Source organism: Hibiscus syriacus, unplaced genomic scaffold, assembly GCF_006381635.1.
Source record: "Hibiscus syriacus cultivar Baekdansim isolate YM2019G1 unplaced genomic scaffold, ASM638163v2 tig00112507_pilon, whole genome shotgun sequence".
NCBI classification, from domain to species: domain Eukaryota; kingdom Viridiplantae; phylum Streptophyta; class Magnoliopsida; order Malvales; family Malvaceae; genus Hibiscus; species Hibiscus syriacus.
Genome location: NW_024063351.1, coordinates 1,148,831 through 1,155,526, shown reverse-complemented (window position 1 = coordinate 1,155,526; position 6,696 = coordinate 1,148,831).

Genomic DNA, 6,696 nt, shown 5'->3' with positions numbered 1-6,696 from the left:
ATTCAACCATTTGTGTATAAAAGTGGTAGACGTAACTGCCGATGTATTTAACTATTTTTCCATTATTGAATTGAAAAAAAAAAAGACACCGCATGGGGTATACGTTATAATGCATGTATGGTTTTATGGACATTAAATTTCTGAACTAATGGTGTTAGGACAATGATGATATGCATGCATATATTATTAAATACTTCATGGTCTCTGATATTGGGTAGGGCGGTTGTGCTTGACTGTAGATTCACCATGTGCCTCTTTTAATGCTGATATTTTTATTTGGGTAAACTGTGTATGTAGTCACCCAACTATCACTTTGATTCTGTTTTGGACACTTAGCTATTATTTTTTTTCAAAATCAAACTTAAAGTTATGTTTTTATCAGCCACCGTTAAAAAAATTAATGGTAATGTTGATGTATTACCATAAGATAATGCAATGTCATCATTAAAAAAATAATAAAAAAATTCCCATCAACAATTATGTTTATTTATTAACGACGAGTGATCAAAATAAAACTAAAACTTAACGTTAGATATGATTTTAAAAAAATAATTGAGTGACCAAAACAAAATCAAAGTAATAGTTAGATGATTAAATACATAGTTTATCCTTTTATTTTATTTTTGTCACGAGCCGGTGGTTTCGTGATTAAAATCTGGTTTCACCCAACATTCAACAACCATTCAACGAGTTTATTTATTTACCAAGCACATGGTACCTATGGTTCCATTCTCTAGATAAAATGATTACAATTTATTTTCGCATTCTGTTACATTTTAACTTAAGGTGATTATAAGGTAATATATGCTCATAATTTTTCTTAATTACTAATAATATATACTTTTCACATACATAACTGTTCAAACTCAAATATTTTAAAAAATAATATTTTTCTCTTTTATTACAAAAATCATTCAATTAATTTATGAATTATTTAATGAACAGATGAAATGAAATAATTAAATATGTTATCAGCATAATTACATTGCCAATAAGTAATGAAATAAATGTAGTTGAGCATTGATATTCTAAACTCAGCTACGATACTGTTATATATCTAACACCAATCGCCCAACCGTGTCTTTTGACTAAGCAATAAATAAACAATTTTTTCTTTCCTTTTTCTTTATTTAGAGATATTTCTCCTCACTAAATTTATATTCAATCAATTTTTATATAAAAGGATTAATTTTATAAATGAAATTATCTTATTTAAAAAAACACTATACAATAATGGTGCATACTTGCTTATAGAATATAAAATTATTCTACTAACCATGTATTAAATATGTTTTTCATGAATATTAAATTATACTCCGTGATATTTAAAATTTTATATTATAAACACTACAACAAATATTTTTTTTCAAATCATCTAATTATTTGACAATAAATACTCAATTATAATGTTGAAGTCGTTGATACTCGAGCATGTGACTTTTAAAAACAACAATAATTCCTTTAACTACTAAGGGTAGTTTGTTCGTGCGGTGAGGTTGTGGTTTAGATGCGGGAAAAGGAGGTGATTAAGCCAATGTTTTATAATTCAGGGTAATTTGTACTATTGATTATTGAACTATTGTCGCTTTTTTATTTTGACCTTAATTTTTAAAATTTTATCAATCATGTCATCTAACTATTTAAATATATTCAATCAAGCCGCTTGTCGTTAACATTTAACAGAGAAGCTGATATGGCAGTTAAAAAATTTGGTATAATTACACATTTGATCACTATTACTTACATATTCAATAAATTTGGTCCTAATTTTAATAAATTAAAATAAATTTAACCTTTAAATTAGATCATATTACATGTCATTATTCAATTAGAGGATCAAATTTATTTTAATGTAATATATTTATTTTCCACCAATTAGAGGTGAACTCTCTGGTGAAAAAAAACAAAAGAAGTTAAAATAGAAGATTAAATTTATTTTAATGTAATAGATTTATTTTTCACTGATATGAGGTGAACCCTCTTATGGGAAAAAAAGGACGCTAAAATGGGGGAGAATGAGAATCAAACCCGTATTCCTTTGGTGTTAAAGTAGCCTTTGCAGTTTATTTGGTTTTAAGAATGTCACGTATCGTATATATTCTATATATAAGTCTAAGATTAAATTCTTAATATTTATATATGTTAACTTAAATTCACATATTAAATTAAATTACATATTAACATTAAAAATATTTTTATTTTAAATTATTAAATCTATTTTATTATTATTATTTTGGATAATTTCATTGTATTACTCAAAGAAGCAGATTTCTGCTACAAAAACAATCAGCGTTCTGATTACATTATAACACCCTACTTACAAAAACAAACAATGATCAAACTATACCCTAATGATTACAAAGAGTAATATTAACACTATCTAGTCTATTAATATTCCTACCCCTTAATTGTATACTTACAATTTCCTTAAAAGTATGAAGCATTTCATCAACATTTCTTGAACAACCTTGGAACAATCTTTTGTTTCTCTCCTCCCATAAAGTGTAGATTAGAGCATTCGAAGCTAGCTTCATGACTGTTGTGAGTAAGGGCTTACCTTTCCAAACACCACAAGTCCAAGCTAAGTGAGTCTCCCATGACAAAGATTTCTTCGCAAGCCATTAAAATTGAAGACTGTCTTCCATAAAGAAGCAGCCAAAGGACACTCAAGGAACAAGTGGTCCCTTGTTTCCAAAGCAGCATTACAAAAACACACATTGACTTTCGATAACAAGTCCCATGCGATGTAGTCTATCCTTTGTTGGAAGTCTGTCAAGTAAAGTCATTCACACAATCATACTATGCTTTGAGATGTGGAGTGGGAGTCATATCAGCTTCTGCCATGGTACTTTAGTACCCTTCACCCTAATCATTTCCCAAATATCACCTACCTTTTTAGTTCTAGAAGACAGAACAGGAAAAGCCCCGGTCCTCATTTTAAGGATACGCCTTAAGCTCGAGCTAGTATTAATACCTACTTCCAAATTCCAAAAATCTATTTTATTATTGTCTTAACCTAAAAGTAATTTATTTTTATTTTAACTTAAAATATATTTTAATTATTACATATATTAAATTCTTAACTTAAATTGTTTTTTTGAGTTATCTTAAATTAAATTATTAAATATATTCTATTCTTACCTTTTCTTATTATATTTTATTCTTACTTTAAATTGTTAAATATAATTTATTATTATTTTAATTTAAAATATATATTTTATTCTTATATTAACTGTAAAAATATATTTTATTTTTATCTCAATTTTAAAATATTATAAGAATTAAATACAAATATTTAAGTCAAGTAAAATATATTTTACTTTTTTATTTTTGAATTACAAGAGAGAGAAATCAAATCATATTAAAACACGTTAAATTCAACCTAACCAGTTTGAAACTCAACTTTTTTTCAAAAAAAAATTATAAAATAAAATCATATTAAAACACGTTAAACTCATATCAAGTTGCTGTCCCTAATTTTTAATTGACACTTAAAACTGTTAAACATACTTTTTCTGAAATCAATTTCTTCTCTTATAAAAATATTTTCCCAAACCAAAATAACTTGTTTCTTTGTAAAAATATACTAATTTTCTAATATTAATCAAAATAATTTATTTTTTCTTTTTCTTAATAATCCTAAAAAGTATAAATTTTAGAGAATTCCCACATATGATTTTAACAATTATATTTATATGATATATGCGTCATTGATAATTAAAAAATAAAATAGATATTATTTTATAAATACTATGATACATCATAATTATTATTATTATTTACGAATGAGAGAATTGTTATGTAAAAAAAGATTCACACAGCATTTACTCTTATCGTCAAGTCTATAAAATACAAGTCCGTTTCATCAACTAAGCAAACGTACTACTAGTTTACCTATCATCAACGCTGCCATTAGTATCATTTTATCATAGTACCAACGAGATGTCCACCCAAACTCTCGACGCTCCTACTGGCCGAGCTGTTGGCGGAGCCGAGAACAGCTGGTGCCAAGCCGTGCTAAGTGGCACCGGCATTGCCGTCTTGGCCATCCTTACTTGTCGAATCCCCGATGTTTCGCGCCTACGAAAGGCGCTTCACAAGCTAAAAAATTCCCACCCGGTTCTTCGGTCTAGGCTCCATTCCACCCCTACTTCAAACACTTTCTCCTTCGTCACCTCTCCTTCGCCCTTCTTTCAAATCAAGTCCTTCAACCATTCCGCCACTTCATCCATCCTCAAAAATCTTTACGGCCAAGAAAACCGGAATGTTACACCCCTTCATTCGATTCTCGAACATGAACTCAACCAAAATTCCTGGATTGGTTCATGTAAGAGTAAGACCAAGAATGACTTATTTTTCGTTAGTGCATACGCTTTGCCCGGTGCAAAGTGGGTGCTGGTGCTCCGCCTGCATGCCGCCACGTGCGACCGGACCACAGCAGTGTATTTGCTACGAGAGTTGTTAATGTTGATGGGTAACGAAGAGAGGAAATGGAAATGATGGTGAACAAAGGAGAGGTTAGTTGGGCGATCGAAGATCTTATCCCCAAAGGGAAAGCTAAGAAAACACTTTTGGCACGGGGAATTGACATGCCCGACTACTCTGTTAATTCTTTTAAGCTCACCAACTTGAAGTTCAAAGATGCGAAATCACCCAGATCTACTCAAGTAGTGAGGTTTTTCATCAACCCTGATGACACTCGTTCGATCTTGGCAGTAAGTAATCTAAACCTTACATAATCCAAGTATTAATTTCTGTTGAATAATCGGGTAAAGAAAACAGAAAAACACAAAAATTTTTACGAGTTTCAGTAATGTGCTTACATCCTCGATGCCTTAGGCTGCGCTAGAATTTTTTTTATTCAATTCAATGTCTCATAGGTTTAGGTTACATCTCATTTTATAATAAATAAATCCTGGTACATATTTACAAAAATAACCCTATACCATACTACGGGGCCACACCCCCAACCTACATAATCGTAACTCTCCCTCTACGAGACTTTCCTTTACCGGTATATTTATGAGCCATACCTAACAAATCTCCACCTTGGCGAATATCCTGCCCCTTAGGAAACATTCAATGTGGGTTGAGTTACCTTACTTCTTTAACAACTCAAAACACTCAACAAGTCCAAGCAATGCATGAACTTGTCTGTCGTAACTAGCTTGGTGAACATATCAACGGAATTTTCATCAGTATGTACCTTCTGAAACAAAATCTCTCCAGATGCAACCAACTCTCTGATCTTGAGAAACCTTACATCAATATGCTTAGTTCTAGCATGATATACCTGATTCTTAGCCAAGTGAATAGTACTTTGATTGTCACAAAGCAACTGAACTCCACCTTGCTGAACACCCAACTCCTTCACTAAACCAGTAAGCCATAAAGCTTCTTTTGTAGCTTCAGCCACTAACATGTATTCAACTTCAGTTGTAGATAGTGCCACAACAGATTGAACAATAGACTTCTAACAAATAGGCCCTCCACCAAGAGTAAAGACATACAATGTCGTAGATCTTCTATTATCCAAGTCACTTGCATAGTCTGAATCCACATATCCTACAACCAAAGGATTATCCCGCTGTCTACCAAAAATAATTCCATTTCCCACAGTACCCTTTAAGTAGCGAAAGATCCACTTGACTGCTTCCCAATGTTGCTTATCAGGTTTAGACATGTACTTACAAACTTGACTAACTGCATGAGCTAAATCAGGACGAGTACATACCATTGCATACATCAAAAAAACCAACAACATTAGAATACGGAACCTTTGTCATATCTTCAGCTTCTTTATCTATCTTAGGGCACTGTTATGATGAAAGCTTAAAGTGATTCACCAGTGGAGTGCTCATTGGTTTTGCGCTGCTCATCGCAAACCTTTCTAGCATTTTCTCAACATAACCCTGTTGAGATAGCCGCAGTTTCCTTGAGTCTCTGTCCCTGCAAATTTCTATTCCAAGAATTTTCTTTACAGCACCTAAATCTTTCACATCAAATTCCTGAATCAATAAAGTTTTCAAAACGATAACATCATCCATGTTCTTCGCAACAATTAATATATCATCAACGTACAGTAACAGAAAAAAATAAAAGAACCATCATCAAGGCTCTTAACATAGACACAACAATCATACTCACATCGCTTGTAGTTAATCTTGATCATATAGGAGTCAAGCCGTTTGTACCATTGTCTCGGAGACTGTTTCAACTCGTACAAAGATTTCTTCAATGTGCAAACTAAATGCTCGTTTCCAGGTTGAGTGAAACCTTCAGGCTGCTGCATGTAGATCTGCTCCTCTAAATCACCATGCAAAGAAGTAGTTTTAACATTCATCTGCTCTAAATGTAAATCCCAACTAGCCACCAATACAAGTACTGCTCGAATTGAAGTGTGCCTAACCACAGGAGAAAAAATTCATCATAATCAACTCTTTTCTGCTGTGAAAACCCCTTTGCTACCAAGCGAGCCTTGAATTTCTCCCCGTCTTTTTTTGTTACTGTTGGTTTCTTCTTATACACCCATTTGCAACCAATAGTCTTCTTACCCTCAGGAAGGCGAACTAACTCCCATATACGATTTTGATTCAAAGACTCTATCTCCTCAACCATGGCAGTCATCCACTTGTTCGTTTTCCTGACTAGTAACTGCATCATGAAAAGTAATCGGATCATCACTGCTAACAGTAA